The following is a 16265-nucleotide window of genomic DNA, read 5'->3' as shown; positions in this document are numbered from 1 at the left end:
GACTTGTTTTTAAAGCCCATTCTAAGGCTAGGTTCAGACTACGGAATCTCCGGGCAGAAAATTTCCGCCCGGAGATTCCGAGTGCGACCAGTGCCGACTGAATCAGTCGACGCTAGGACCGTGCGGACAGTGCAGTCTCCAATAGACTGCAATGTGTTCCGCGAGTATTTCCACCTGAAGAATGAGCAAAGCCATTCTTCAAGCGGAAATTTTCAAGCGGATTTTCCGTTCACAAATTCCGAAGTGTGAATTTGTGAACGGAAACCCATTCACTACACTATACATTTTAGCAAGCAGAATTTCTGCCTGCAATTTTAAAGCGGAATTGCAGGCGGAAATTACGTAGTCTGAACCTAGCCTAACAGATTCCTATTTGGATTGAGAACTGGAGAAAGAACAGGACAAAATGTAACATTTTGTCCTTAGAACCAATCCGGAACAGCTTTTTACCGTGTAGCAGGATGTAGTAGCCTGCTTAAAGGGATACTCTGCTGTAAGGCCAGACTTGATTCACATGAGGTAAGTGGTAAATATAGCAGCAAAGGGACATTCACAATGCCAGGACCCCTTGGGCACCTATGACCAGAAGAATATAAAAACATGTTTGTACAAATTATATACAGAAGATAGGCACAGCAATTAACTTTTAATCCAAGAGGGTGCACGAGTCTCAGTGGGCATGACTTAGGGTCCAGTTTAAGATGCAAGGAAGCGGCACTCCAGTAGTAGTGAACCCAAATCTTGTTTTCTTCACCCATCCAAAAAATGCAATGTTTCGACCCAACTTGGAATTTTGAAAAGATACATTGCATGTTTGGAAGGGTGAATAGATCACTCTTCTGGTTCTGAACTGAAACATATTAGTAAATACTTGTAGTGTGTAAGCAATTGTATTGTATATTTGTATTTTTTTTACACAAAAAATAAGTTAAAAAACTCTTTTTAATAAAATACATAATGCTTTATTGAGAAATAACGATAAATAAAAAGATCACTCAATACCTGGATAAGAATGGCTTTCAGGGAGAAGCCAAGCATAGTGGAGGAACTATACTAACATGTACATGATTGTCAAACAACTCTTTCATGAATGCAAATGTAATGACAAATACTGCCAGATCTTCCTACTGAAAGACTAATGGTGTGTAGATTGATATCAACCTAAATAGGTGAGGGCTGTATATTCCCCCACTATGGGTCTACCAGGCCATTATCCAAACCTCCACCAAACCAGCCTGAAGCTATTCCATGTGACTCAAGGGACTGCCTGTCCACATCAAAATTGCTAATGTGTCCTCCATTTCCCCTACCCCGTTTTGGTCCTCTTTTCTCAAGTGGCAGTTGTTTACCACTTCTTGTACCTTACTTATTTATAATTTTATATCAAGACAGGAGGCAAGCATTATGCATTAAATACACAAATATAACTTCTTGTTGACCAATTCGTTTCTAAAATGGTCCAGACTGCAGTCCATACTGGCTTATATGCATGAAAATATTACTACGTCTGTTGCCTTGACAATTTCTCAGGCTAGGGCTCAAAGAGCCATTTAACCTCCTCCTGCCACCCCTTCGGACACTTTTTGGTCCACGGTGGACTCAGTTACTCAACTTTCTAAAAGTCTACTTAAACCCAAAAAAGCGTCTTTTAAAAGACACTTTAATAAAATTGACAAACTTTTCTCTGCCAAACAAAATGAGTTGGCTTCTAAAGATATAGGTCAAGACCTTACATTTGGCTTGCAACCATCTGGCCAACATACTGGTGATCAACTATTGTACCACAGACCCTCATCCCGTGTAGGAAGTTTCAACCAAACAGGCTAAGAAATCCTCCTCTCGGGCCAAACCCTATTCATTTGTTTCATTCTTCTATAGAGGACTCTGATTATTCAAACATTGATTATACCTCTTGTTCTCATTATATATCTGAGGTAAGTGACGATAATTTAATTGAAAATGACAACAATGATAATGTGGGTCTAGACTCTACAGGTACTCCCTATTTTGATCCTACTCATATAAGACACCCCCGTTCTGAGGAGTGGGTACCACACCCTTTGGTGGTGCAATACATTGGTCATTGGCTAAAGAGACCTTTAGACCGTTCACCCAGGAATAAATTACGGGCTGAATGCCCACAACTATCTATACCTTCTAATATGGCCCAGACCCCTGAGATTGACCCTATTTTGACTAAATGTTTGCTCAAATCGGGTAAAAATATCCAAAAAGGACTGGATAGGTCCATCAAGGCTGTTCAGGATTCGTTTCTGGACATATTGGGTCCTCTGACAAAAATCCTTGATTTATCGGAACAATCTATCACTTCCGGTGAGCCTATTGATGTACAGATCCTTAGCGGCTGGGCTCAAAGAGCCATGTGTTTTATGGCAATACAAATGCTACCTTCTGCGTCGAGTGCAGACGATCCATTCTTCTCAAAATGGACCCACAATTAACACACTTGGCAACTTCAGAGCCATCAATTCCAACGGATGGCCTATTATTTGGTGAACCTTTTATTAAGGAAATTAGCAAATATGTGGGACTTTTTTCATCCCTGGACAAAGCCCAGACTTCTTTAAAGAAAATCTTTGTAAACAAGGTTTTCATGAGGGCTGGAAAAGGCCAGGTCGGTTTCCCAGCCATTCACACAAATACAGATCCCCAACCTAGATCTCAATACCAACCTGATAAACCACAATATCCCCCTACTGTCCCCCAAACTACTCCTTTCTTCCCTTATCGTGGACGTCCCTGGCGGACCAGAAGACAACGTGGAGCAACTTGTTCCAGACTCGCACCAGGTAAGTCTCTTCAATATTCCTTCTTCCAGTTGGCGGAAGACTCATTCATTTTTCCCAAAACTGGAACATGACTTCTTCTGGACAATGGATTCTCAACACAGTAGTGGGCTATCAAATAGAATTATTTTCAATTCCTATCCAAACTCATCTTCCACACGCCATACATTTTTCAAAAGAGGACCATGTCTTGATAGAAACAGAGATTCAGGAGTTATACTCCAAAAATGCCATTACCCTGGTTCCTCTCCAGTCACCGGGTTTTATCAGCAATCTCTTTTTGGTAAAAAAAAGAAGAATGGAGGTTACTGACCTGTGATAAATCTAAGAATACTTAACAACTTTGTAATTTATCAACATTTCAAGATGGAAGGAATCCATCTGTTGAGAGATTGTTTATGTCAGGGAGATTGGTAAAAATCAATCTAAAAGATGCATATCTTACGGTCCCCATACATTCAGACTCTTAAAGGGGTATTCCAGGCAAAACCTTTATATATATATATATATATATATATATATATATATATACTGGCTCCGGAACGTTAAACAGATTTGTAAATTACTTTTATTAAAAAATCTTAATCCTTCCAACAGTTATTAGCTTCTGAAGTTTTCTGTCTAACTGCTCAATGATGATGTCACGTCCCGGGAGCTGTGCATGATGGGAGAATATCCCCATAGGAACTGCACAGCTCCCGGGACGTGAGTCATCAGAGAGCAGTTAGACAGAAAACAACAACTCAACTTCAGATGCTAATAACTATTGGAAGGATTAAGATTTGTTAATAGAAGTAATTTAATTTACAAATCTGTTTAACTTTCCGGAGCCAGTTGATGGCTGGAATACCCCTTTAACCTTTTCTTCAGTTCATATGGAAAAATCAAAAATGGCAGTTTACCTGCCTCCCATTCGGCCTGTTTTCAGCACCATGGTGCTTTACCAAACTAATAAAACCACTATTAGCGAATCTTCGCTCTCGGGGTGTTCGTCTCATAATATATCTGGACGACATTCTCATTATGGCCATCTCTATTCCCCTTATCCATCTGCATATGGAATGGATTCTTTCCATTCTAAATTTTCTCGGTTTTGTCATCAACTACGACAAATCAGTTCTTATTCCTTCACAAGAAATATAATTTTTGGGATTTGTGGTCAACACCAACTCTGCTCTCTTGAGTCTTCCTTCCAAGAAACTCAAGGTAATTCAGAGGGAGATTTGTTCTCTCCTCAAAATTTCTCTACCTGCTATAGCTCGAGTAGTAGGTCTACTTCCAGCCTCCATCCAAGCCATCTTTCCGGCTCCTTTACATTACAGAGCTCTTCAGCGCTTTAAAATCCAACATTTAAGAAAAGGCTTGGGATACTAGGACGTAATTCCTGTCTCCTCGGAAGCCAGAGAAGAACTTCTTTGGTGGCTCCATCATATTCAGGAATAGAATGGCAAAACTATTTTCAATGCCAAACCAGATCTGATTTTAGAATCAGATGCCAGCCTTCTCGGTTGGGGAGTGAGATGTGGCTCTCTATCCACTGGAGGAAAATGGTCCCCTTTGGAAGCCCTTCTTCACATCAATTGCCTGGAATTGATGGAGGGCTTTTTCGCTCTGAAGAGTTTTGTGAAAGACATGCATCACTCCTGCATCCTCCTCCGTATGGGCAACATATCTGCTGTCCGGTCTAGGGGGCACGAAATCCAAGATTTTTGCCAATATCGCCAAAGAAGTATGGCATTTTTGTCTAGACAGACATATTATTTTGAAAGCAGAATACCTTCCGGGTTTTTCCAATTGTTTAAAGGATTGGAACTCTTGTTACCTTTCCGATTACAGCAATTGGACATTGGATCCCTCCATTTATCCCATCAACCTTCTTTGATTCAAACTTGGCCCAAGAGATTCTGTATGCTTTTCCTCCATTTTCCATGATTCCCAGACTTCTTTTTCAGACTGTAATTCGAGAAGTGACCATGGTCTTGATCACCCCTTGGTGGCCAGTCCAATCATGGCTCCCCAACTATTGGAGATGTTAATAGATTTCCCGAGATTGGTCCCTTCTTATCCGACACTGCTCCTAGACCAAATCGGGAATCCTCATCCCTTAATCATGTTGAATCAGCTTCTTCTAGTTACATGGTTGATTTCGGGTCAACCATCACTAACTCAGAGCTTTCTCAATTGACTCGGGACTTACTCTCTGAAGCCTGGACTCCAGGTACCAGAGCTGCTTACAGATCAGCCTAGAAACTTTGGGTTCATTGGTGTTCTGAACAGAATTTGGATCCTGTTCTTGCATCTATCCCACATATCCTAAATTATCTTTCTACATCTTTTGACCAAGGTAAAGCTTACCTTACCCTAAACCTAAATAGATCAGCTATATATTTTTATTATGCCCCTGTGGATCTTATTCCTATAGGTAATCATCCTTTAGTCTGCAAACTTCTTAAAGGAATCTGTTTTAAACTACCCCTTTACCCAAATATCAATCAACTTGGGATGTCAATCTCCTTCTGTCTTTATTTTCTTCTTGGGGAGATAATGACTCTTCATCTTTAAAATTATTAACTTTCAAATTAACTTCCTTCCTATGCTTATTTTCTATCAAAGAGTATACAATGTTCGAGCTCTCGACATTTCTCACAGACAATTTACACCTCAGGGTGTTTAATTCTCAATGTCTAGACAAACTAAAACTAATTTGCACACTGTATTCTATCCTTCCTTTGCTTCGCAACATAAACTATGTGTTGTCAGATGTCTTCAAGCTTATGAAGCAAAAACTGCTTCTCTCCGTCATCCTTCCAATTCTCAACTTTTAATCTCATATTGCAAACCTCATTTGCCAGTTTCTTCAACAACCTTAGCCAGATGGGTTAGACAATCCATGGCTTTGGCTGGCATCGATATTTCTACTTTTGGCACTCATTCTACCAGAGGAGCAGTCTCTACTAAACTTTTCCAAACAGGAGGTTTTCTTTCTGATATTCTTAAAACGGCCAACTGGTCCTCTGATTCTACTTTCAAAACTTTATATTTCAGACCTGATCCTCATGTCTCTATGTCTCTTTTGAACTCTTAATGTTTTATGCTACATATGATTATTATTTAGCTTTAAAATTGCATAATGCAAATGCCTCCTGTCTTGATATAAAATTTCCTGTTACAGCACCTTGTATTACCTGTCCTGTTCTATGTATTACCTGTCCTATTCTATGATTGGCTACTAACGGACATATAGCATGTTTGAGTGCACCTGTTTACCTGTATACCTTGTTAAAAGTTTTTTCTCCATTTATTACTTTAACCATTTTGCTTCTGGAGAAAGTAAAGAGACATTTAATGCATAATGCTTGCCTCCTGTCTTTCAAAAAATCTATATTTTCCGTCACTAAGGGTAGGAAATCTTTTTTGCTCACAACTGACATTTGTAAAATTTGTAAATCAACCTAATTTGCAATGTGGGTGACTCATTTTGACTGTTGCTGCACATGGGCTCTCTACTGTCTATATCATGTGGCATACTTCCTATAAAGGGGTACTCCGGTGGAAAACTTTTTTTTTTTTAATCAATGAGAAAATTTTACAGATTTGTAAATTACTTCTATTAAAAAATCTTAATCCTTCCAGGACTTATTAGCTGCTGAATACTACAGAGGAAATTATTTTCTTTTTGGAACACAGAGCTCTCTGCTGACATCACGAGCACAGTGCTCTCTGCTGAAATCTCTGTTCATTTTAGGAACTGTCCAGAGCAGCATATGTTTGCTATGGGGATTTTCTCCTACTCTGGACAGTTCTTGAAATGGACAGATATGTCAGCAGAGAGCCCTGTGCTCGTGATTCAGCAGAGAGCTCTGTGTTCCAAAAAGAAAATAATTTCTTCTGTAGTATTCAGCAGCTAAGAAATACTGGAAGGATTAAGATTTTTACTAGAAGTAATTTACAAATCCAATATAAATATAATAGGAGCACACGCTGGGAAATAGCTAGGAGAAATGACAATAGATGAACAACAGAAATAATGTCCTACCTTATGTATTGTGATGCTTCATAATGATAGGACAATGTACAAAGGTTTCTGAAATATGGATGAGAAATGAAAAAATGAATAAATGAAAGGAGAACAATAGTATATTATAATAAGTAGATGAAGTGGTATATATTAGTTGGGTACCTGAAAAACTGAATGGATAATATGGGAGCAAAGAAAAAAATTATATGTATAGATCCTTCCGTGGTGGGCCTGTAAGTAGGTTGCACAAGTGGTGCAAAATGTAGTATAATGGTATCAGCACTTCCTTAACAGGGTTGTGATTTAATTTCCTCATATGATTATGTACCTGGAGTCTGTAGATGGTCGGAACAGTCACCTTCCAGGATAGAGGTCTTTTGAACAGGTGTAGCGGGAGAACGCTCCGGCCGGTAGCGTCTCAACCGGCTTCCGTGCTCCCGACGAAGGAAACCCGAGTGTTTTCGAAACGCGTCGATATCTTTGTGGACTCTCTGTGCCCCCTTAGTGACGTCACTATTAGCTGCTCACACCATCGAGCTATTCGCCATGAGGACGGAAGCCGGTTGAGACGCTACCGTCCGGAGCGTTCTCTCGCTACACCTGCTCTAAAGACCTCTATCCTGGAAGGTGACTGTTCCGACCATCTACAGACTCCAGGTACATAATCATATCAGGACATTACATCACAACCCTGTTAAGGAAGTGCTGATACGATTATACTACATTTTGCAGCGCTGGAGCAACCTACTTACGGGCCCACCACGAAAGGATCTATACATATAACTTTTTTCTTGGCTCCCATACTATCCATTAAGTTTTTCAGGTACCCAACTAATATATACCACTTCATCTACTTATTATAATATGCTATTGTTCTCCATTCATTTATTCATTTTTTCATTTCTCATCCATATTTCAGAAACCTTTGTACATTGTCCTATCATTATGAAGCATCACAATACATAAGGTAGGACATTATTTCTGTTGTTCATCTATTGTAATTTCTCCTAGCTATTTCCCAGCGCGTGCTCCTATTATATTTATATTGTATTACTCTTTTTTGTACGTTATTCAGGAATACGTACTGGAGCTAACGCAGCAGGGTATAGTAGCCCACAATCTCCACCAGCGCGAGTGATATATTTGTTATAATTTACAAATCTGTTTAACTTTCTGGCACCAGTTGATTTAACAAAAAAAAAAAAAAAAGTTTTCCACCAGAATACCCCTTTAAGGTGTTGTAGGTAGGACCAAGTCACCCGTCTATATCTATCCATATATATAAAATTCAACGTGTGTATGTATGTATGTATGTGTGTATGTTCCAGCATCACGTCCAAACGGCTAAAGATATTATCATGAAACTTGGCACACATGTTACTTATATGTCAACAACAAAAATAGGATAGGTGATTTAACCCTTACCCACCCCGATTTGCCAGGGGCGGAGTTTATGTTTAAAGTCCCATACAAGTCAATGGAAAATAAATGTTACTGCATAACTTCCAAACGGCTGGAGATATTTCGATAATACTTAGTCACATGTTACTTATATGTCCACTTAAAATATAGGATAGTTTGATTAACCCTTAACTACCCCCATTTGTGAGGGTCGGGGTTTTTGGTTAAAGTCCCATACAAATCAATGGGAATTGTATGTTTTCACATAACTTCTGTACAGCTGGAGAAATTTCAATACCTGGTACACATATTACAGGTTGGGATGGGAGGACGGGATGGGAGGTCGGGATAGGAGGACGGGATGGTCGGGATAGGAGGTCGAGTTAGGAGGTCGGGATATGAGGACGGGATAGGAGGTGGAGATAGAAGGACGGGATAGGAGGACAGGATAGGAGGACGGGATAGGAGGTCAATATAGGAGGTCGGGATAGGAGGTCGGGATAGGAGGTCGAGATAGGAGGTTGAGATAGGAGGTCGGGATAGGAGGTCGGGATAAGAGGTGGAGATAGGAGGACGGGATAGGGGGTTGAGATAGGAGGTCAGGATAGGAGGTCGGGATAGGAGGTCGGGATAGAAGGATGGGATAGGAGGTCGGGATAGGAGGTCGACATAAGAGGTCGGGATAGGAGGTCGAGATAGGAGGATGGGATGGGAGGACGGGATAGGAAGTCAGGATAGGAGGACGGGATAGGAGGTCAGGATAGGAGGTCGAGATAGGAGGACGGGATAGAAGGATGGGATAGGAGGTCGGGATAGGAGGTCGACATAAGAGGTCGGGATAGGAGGTCGAGATAGGAGGATGGGATGGGAGGACGGGATAGGAGGTCAGGATAGGAGGACGGGATAGGAGGACGGGATAGGAGGACGGGATAGGAGGACGGGATAGGAGGTTGGGATAGGAGGACGGGATAGGAGGACGGGATAGGAGGACGGGATATGGGGTTGGGATATGACAACAATATATGGGGATGGGATTTGAAGTCAAAAGCTTCCTCCTTTGTTGATTTTCCTCCTCAACAAGGATGAGGAAGGAAAAACCAGGCAACACCGGGTATTCAGCTAGTATATATATAAAACTCAATGTGTGTGTGTGTGTGTGTGTATGTGTGTATGTATGTTCGAGCATCACATCCAAACGGCTAAAGATATTAACATGAAACTTGGCACACATGTTACCTTTATGTCAACAACAAACATAGGATAGGTGATTTAACCCTTACTCACTCCTATTTGCAAGGGTCAGGATTTTTGTTTAAGGTCCCATACAAGTCTATGGGAAATATATGTTTCTGCATATCTTCCAAACGGCTGGAGATATTTCGATAATACTTGGTCACGTGTTACTAATTTGTCCACTTAAAATATAGAATAGTTTATTTAACCCTTAACTACCCCCATTTGTGAGGGTCAGGGTTTTTGTTTAAAGTCCCATGCAAATCAATGCCACATAACTTCCGTAAGGCTGGAGATATTTCAATCCCTACACATATTATGGGTCGGGATAGGAGGTCGGCATAGGAGGTCGAGATAGGAGGACGGGATAGGATGTCGGGATAGGAGGTCAGGATAGGAGGTCGAGATAGGAGGTTGGGATAGGAAGTCGGGATAGGAGGTTGGAATAGGAGGACGGGATATGGGGTCGGGATAGGAGGACAAGATAGGAGGTCGGGATAGGAGGTCGGTATATAAGGACAGGATATGGGGTTGGGATATGACAACAATATATGAAGACTTGATATGAAGTCAAAAGCTTCCTCTGTTGCTTTTCCTCCACAACAAGGATTAGGAAGGAAAAACTGGGCAACGCCGGGTACTCAGCTAATTTAAGATATAATAATGGTAAACTAAAGGGGATATCTGGTGCATTTAAAGAGCCTTGTAGTTATCTATTCCCAAATTCATTGGAATTCCGTAAGGCATATATAACAATATATTGTATAATCCCTGAATCTTTTCTATATTAGGTAACAGTGACCTGATGCAGCATCTGCAGTATAGTTCCAGCACTAGATGGAGGACATGACCTTTTTGCCATATGTGATGCATCAAAACCATTTGCAAATGTTCCTTTTTCACAAAAACAGGTATCATAAAGATATTTCCATTAAAACCATTAATAAATACATTTTGGCCACATGCCTGAACTTTTTGCTGTACTTGAATGAATGAATACAAAAGCTCAGTGCACAGAATGAGCCCCCCACAAGGATTTTAGTTAAGCTCTATGGAGTAATATCATAGGGAACTTTTATATACCTATTAGATGAATTCCAATACTGATTGTGATGGTCTAGAGTTTATTAGGTGAAATTAATTTTTTGATCATTATTTATATTTCTGCATTGTAATAGCTGGCGTTCAATCTTTCTCCATCCGTCAATAAAAAGACCATTAGTTATTTGTCTGGATTTTATAATCTCCCAAACCTCAGATCTCTATTTCTGAAAATTGTTTAGTCTTTTTTGTTTATGGGAATAAGGTAGTTGGCAAATGTTGGGGAAATGTATGTTTCTACTTTTTCTTTTACACCCATTCTACTAATCGTGTTGTACCAGTCCTTTAATAAAAGCATATGTTACATAAATAAAAAAAAAGAAAAGAAAAACAAAAGAAAAAACTTATTGGTTCACACATGTCAGAGATTCATTATGGTTACAATCTGGTTTGCAGGTGCTAGATTAAAAATCATTGCATGCATCATTGTTATTCATCCAGTGCAGCCATGTGCAAATATGCTGTATGGTACCCAGGTCTGGGGCCATGCCCCAATTCAGCCTAAGGAGCACTGATTGAGTTATCGAGTGCAACAAGTCAAGCTTATTGCATCAGGTGTTCCCCTGGCTCTGGATCTTTGGACATGTGTGCAGGCCCTTTAAAAAGACAGAGGCCAATAAAGTCTATTCATTTCTATAAAAAATACAATACAAAGCAAAAATGCATCTGTTTTGTCAGTATATGATGGCATTTTAATATAATTATAAAAATTTGGAAATTGTTTTTGGCCTTAATAAGCAGATAAAATGTAGTCATGATGATTTAATGGCAAAATGAAATAAAAATTGTTCATGGCATTTCTCTTCACTTAGAATGTTTTTTATTTGACTCATGGCATGTTTTAACGAATGCTGCATAAACAGTGTTTGATGTAGACATTATACAGTTTTTTTCACGATAACTAATATGTTCAAAAAACATAAGTACAAACAGAAGTAAAGTTTAAAATTAGCTTCCTTTTCTGCACAGCTTGGGAAACACTGAGTTAAATAACAAACTCTCAGTGTTTTGTAACCAGTGTGCCCCCTAGCATGCATGGACAGCCAAAGGGCATGCTGGAAGTTGTAGTAGTATGCCTCCAGCTGTTGCATAACTACAAGTCCCAGCATGCCCTTCTGCTGTTACTGCATGCTTAGAGTTGTAGTTTTTGGAACAGCTGAAGGCACACTGGTTGCTAAACACAGAGTTTGTTACCTAACTCAGTGTTTCACAAGTGCCTCCAGCTGTTCTACTCCCAGCATGTCCTCTGGCTGTCCGTACATGCGGGGAGTTGTACTTTTGCTACAGCTGGAGGCCCACTGGTTGCAAAACTTTGAGTTAAGTAACAAACCCTCAGTGTTTTGCAACCAGTGTACCTACAGGGAACATTCACATTGGCGGGGGTTTACAGCAAGTTTGAGATGCAGCAAATTTTCCGCTGGAGCTCAAACTCCCAGCGGGAAACTCGCTGTGAACCCCCACCCGTGTGAATGTACCCAAAAAACACTACACTACACTTACAGAAAATAAAACACTAGATATACACATACCCCTACACATTTACCCTCCCCCCCCCCCCCCCCCAATAAAAATGATAAACGTCTGGTACGGCACGGTTTCTAAAACGGAGCCTCCAGCTGTTGCAAAACAACAACTCCCAGTGTTGCCGGACAGCCATTGACTGTCCAGGCATGCTGGGAGTTTTGCAACAGCTAAAGGCACCCTGTTTGGGAAACACTGCCGTAAGGTAATTCTTGCATCTGGGTCCGTCCCTATGCAAATCCCTAATTTAGGCCTCAAATGTGCATGGTGCTCTCTCACTTCTGAGCCCTGTCGTATTTCAAGGCAACAGTTTAGGGCCACATGTGGGATATTTCCGTACTCAAGAGAAATTGCCTAATAAATTTTGGGGGGCTTTTACCCCTTATGAAAAGGTAAAGTTGGGGTCTACTTTGGCATGTTATTGTAAATTTTTTTATTTTTTTTACTCTAACATGCTAGTGTTGCCCCATACTTTTAATTTTCACAAGAAGTAAAAGGAAAAAAAGACCCCCAAAATTTGTAACGCAATTTCTTCTGAGTACGGAAATACCCATTAAGTAGACGTAAAATGCTCTGCGGGAGCACAACAAGGCTCAGGAGTGAGAGCGCCATGTACATTTGAGATAATGTGGAGAGGGCAAAAGGATGCAGGTTTTTTAAGAGTGCTACTGTGTCTCAACGGGAGTCAAATGAAATGGAGATTGAGCATGCACTCATGCAGGACTAACTTTTACTGAAAAAAGAAGTCACAAATAAAACAGGACAATGCGTTTCGGCGCACACTCGCACCTTCCTCATGTCCACAAATACAATCTTGTGTAGTCCTGGCCGGGGTTCCTGCGGGCGGGCTGTATGATGTACATTTGAGATGATTTGCACAGGGGTGGCTGATAGTTACAGGGGTTCTGACATAAACGCAAAAAAAAAAAAAAAAAAACATGTGACCCCATTTTGGAAACTACACCCCTCATGGAATAACAAGGGGTATAGTGAGCCTTAACACCCCACAAGTGTTTGAAGAATTTTCGTTAAAGTTGGACGTGAAAATGAATTTTTTTTATTTTTTTCACTAAAATGCTATATCCCAAATTTTTCATTTTCACAAGGGGTAATAGGAAAAAAAAATGTGTAACCTCATTTCTTCTGGGTATATATATAGCCCATATCTGGATGTAAAGTGCTCTGCAGGCAAACTAAAATGCTCAGAAGAGAAGGAGAACCCCATTTTGGAAACTACACCCCTCATGGAATGCAATAAGGGGTGCAGTGAGTATTTCTGTCATTTTGAATACAATGGGGGGTGTAGTTTCTATAATGGGGTAATTTATGGGGTATTCCTCACAGAAAGGTCCCTCAAATCCATTTCAAACTTAACTGGTCCCTGAAAAATTCAGATTTTGAAATTTTCTTGAAAATTTTGAAAATGGCTGCTATACTTTGAAGCCCTCTAATGTCTTCAAAAAGTTAAAACATGTCAACTTTCTGATGTTAACAAAAAGTATACATATTGTATTTGTGAATCAATATTACATTTATTTGGAATATCCATTTTCCTTACAAGAAGAGAGTTTCAAAGTTGGAAAAATGCGAAATTTTCACAATTTTCATGAAATTTGGGGATTTTTCAACAAGAAAGGATGCAAGTAACAATGAAAATGTACCACTATTTTAAAGTAGAATATGTCACAAAAAAACAATTTCAGAATCAGAATAAACAGTAAAAGCATTCCAGCCCCATGAGCCCTGTGGGGGCTGAACTGGAGGAGAAGGGGACAGTGGAGAACAGGCAAGGTTTTGCGAAATGGGTGGTTTTTATAGTCATCTGAAAGGAGAGGAGGAGCAGGAGCAGGCTGTGGAGCTACAGGATGATGAGGAAGACTAGACAGAGGACCCAGACACACCGTGGCCATGTGGTCTCCTCATGCTGCTAGCACATTAAATGAAACTTAATCATAATCTATTTTAAATCTTCAATTTAAATTTTCCAAAATATCTTTAATCCTTTTAATTGTGAGGCCCTGTGGTCTTGTCATGCTGTTGCCACCTCCAGGCTGGCTTGTTCTGCCACTATATGGTCTCCTCTTGCTGTTGCCAATTCCAGACTGTGTCATTGTGCTGCCCCCATATGGTCTTCTTATGCTATTGGCACCTTAGATTAAACTTTTAAAATTTTCATGTATCTAAAATATTAAATTAAAATTTAACTTTAATCTTTTCTATTGTGAGGCCCTATGGTCTCATCGGGCTGCTGCCACCTCTATTCTCTGTCCTTGTTCCGCCATGTGACTCCTTGTTAGGGTGGTTTCACACCACGTTTTGTACTTACGGTTCCCGTATATGGTTGGGAGCAGGGGGGGTGGGGCTTATCGCGGCTCTCGCACTCAGCCGTATAGGGGAACCGTATTTAATGCATGTCTATGAGCCGACCGGAGTGAACCGCAGCTTCCGGTCCGCTGCGTTTTCAGCCGTATGCGGTTTCCCGACCGCAGGCAAAAACGTGGTTGACCGCATTTTTGCCTACGGTCGGGAAACCGCATACGGCCGAAAATGCAGCCGACCGGAGGCTGCGGTTCACTCCGGTCGGCTCATAGACATGCATTAAATACGGTTCCCCTATACGGCTGAGTGCGGGTGCCGCGATTAAGCCCCGCCCCCCTCCTCTTAGCCGTATACGGGAACCATAAGTACAAAACGTGGTGTGAAACCACCCTTAGATTGGGTTTTGTGGTCATTCAGCATTAGTTCAAAGTAAACGCTGGGACATTTAACTTGGGAATCTAATATAAATTTTAGCTTTAGAAAGGGAGGAGAAAAAGGGAACAAAAGACCAGCGCACCCTGTGCCGTTACCTCGTGGGGACAAGAGAAAAAATGGGGGTGGGAAGTTGCTCACCTTATTGCGTCGCTCTGCGAGCGCGACACCGTTGTGGGCTTGGTATCGAGACCCATGACCTGAGGAAGAGGGGCGATCCCTCGAAACGCGTTGTCTGTCCTTTATGAAGAAATAAAGACTGAACTCTTTACCACACCTGTAGTCTTTTACCTTATTGACCACCTGGACGGATCCTGCGAGCGCCAGATGAGTATCTGATTTTCTATTCTGTGACCTCTGCCATGGGCACAGAACGCGCATCCTAATATAAATTTTACATTTAAATAAAACATTTTTTATCTTTTCAAGACTGAGGCCCTATGATCGTCGACATCATATATTACCTGTGGAATTATCACAAGAATTCAATGAAACAGGTTGGAGCAATAACAATGAACTATAGCTGATGAAATGAAACATTCGCACTTTCACAGTCAGGGGGGCGCTGAGAGGCAAGGGTTGGAACAGGTGGTATCTCACCTGGTGGTGGACCGCGAGCTCGATTTTAAGATACAAGTACAAGCTTTTTCACTGCAGCCACTTCTAGCTTTATGCCCACACTTATCCAAAGACACAGAAGCTGAATGCGCTCCTGACTAAGTTGCTGGTACTGCAGTCCCTCCCTTTTTAAGTGGACACTCAGAGTATGGGGGGTGCGCTGAGAGGCAGGGGCTGGACCAGGTGGTAGCTCACCTCGCGGTGCACCACCAGCTCGATGCCCACCAGAATGGGTACTCAAAAAATGTAAATAAATTCTAATTAAATTAAAATTACCTAAAAAATCTCTTTATTCTCTTCAATTTTTACGCCATATGGCCTCCCGGCTGCCGGATCCAGACGCTCTGCGGCAGTGATTCTAATAGCGATGCCTGTAATCTGCATGTCATACTGAATAACAGTATTATTTCACTAACACAGTGCACTCCCTATGAGTGTCAGGACAATGCAAAGTGTTCTACACCCCTATTGAGGCTCTCTGTAGGCCAGAAATAGCAGTTTTTAATCGCAAATAAATTTATACCAAAACAATTTTTGGGGGGAAAATTCGGCGAATTGACTGAATCAAATTTTTCAAAAATTTGCTCATCTAGTCACTGCACCTGCACTCGCATTTAACCCCTGGACATATTTTATCCACACAGCTATCACTTGTTTGGGCACTAGTAATAATGGAATATTACATGAGATGTTTCTGCCAGAATTTTGGTGCAAAAAAAAAAAAAGTGGCGCAAAAATGAACTCAAAAATGATATTTTTAAAGCAGCCCAAGAGACCTTTGAAAATGTTATGTGGAAAAAAAATTTGATTATTAT

The sequence above is a fragment of the Hyla sarda genome, chromosome 5 (genome assembly GCF_029499605.1).
Source record: "Hyla sarda isolate aHylSar1 chromosome 5, aHylSar1.hap1, whole genome shotgun sequence".
NCBI lineage: Eukaryota > Metazoa > Chordata > Amphibia > Anura > Hylidae > Hyla > Hyla sarda.
Note: the sequence above shows the minus strand (reverse complement) of the source record.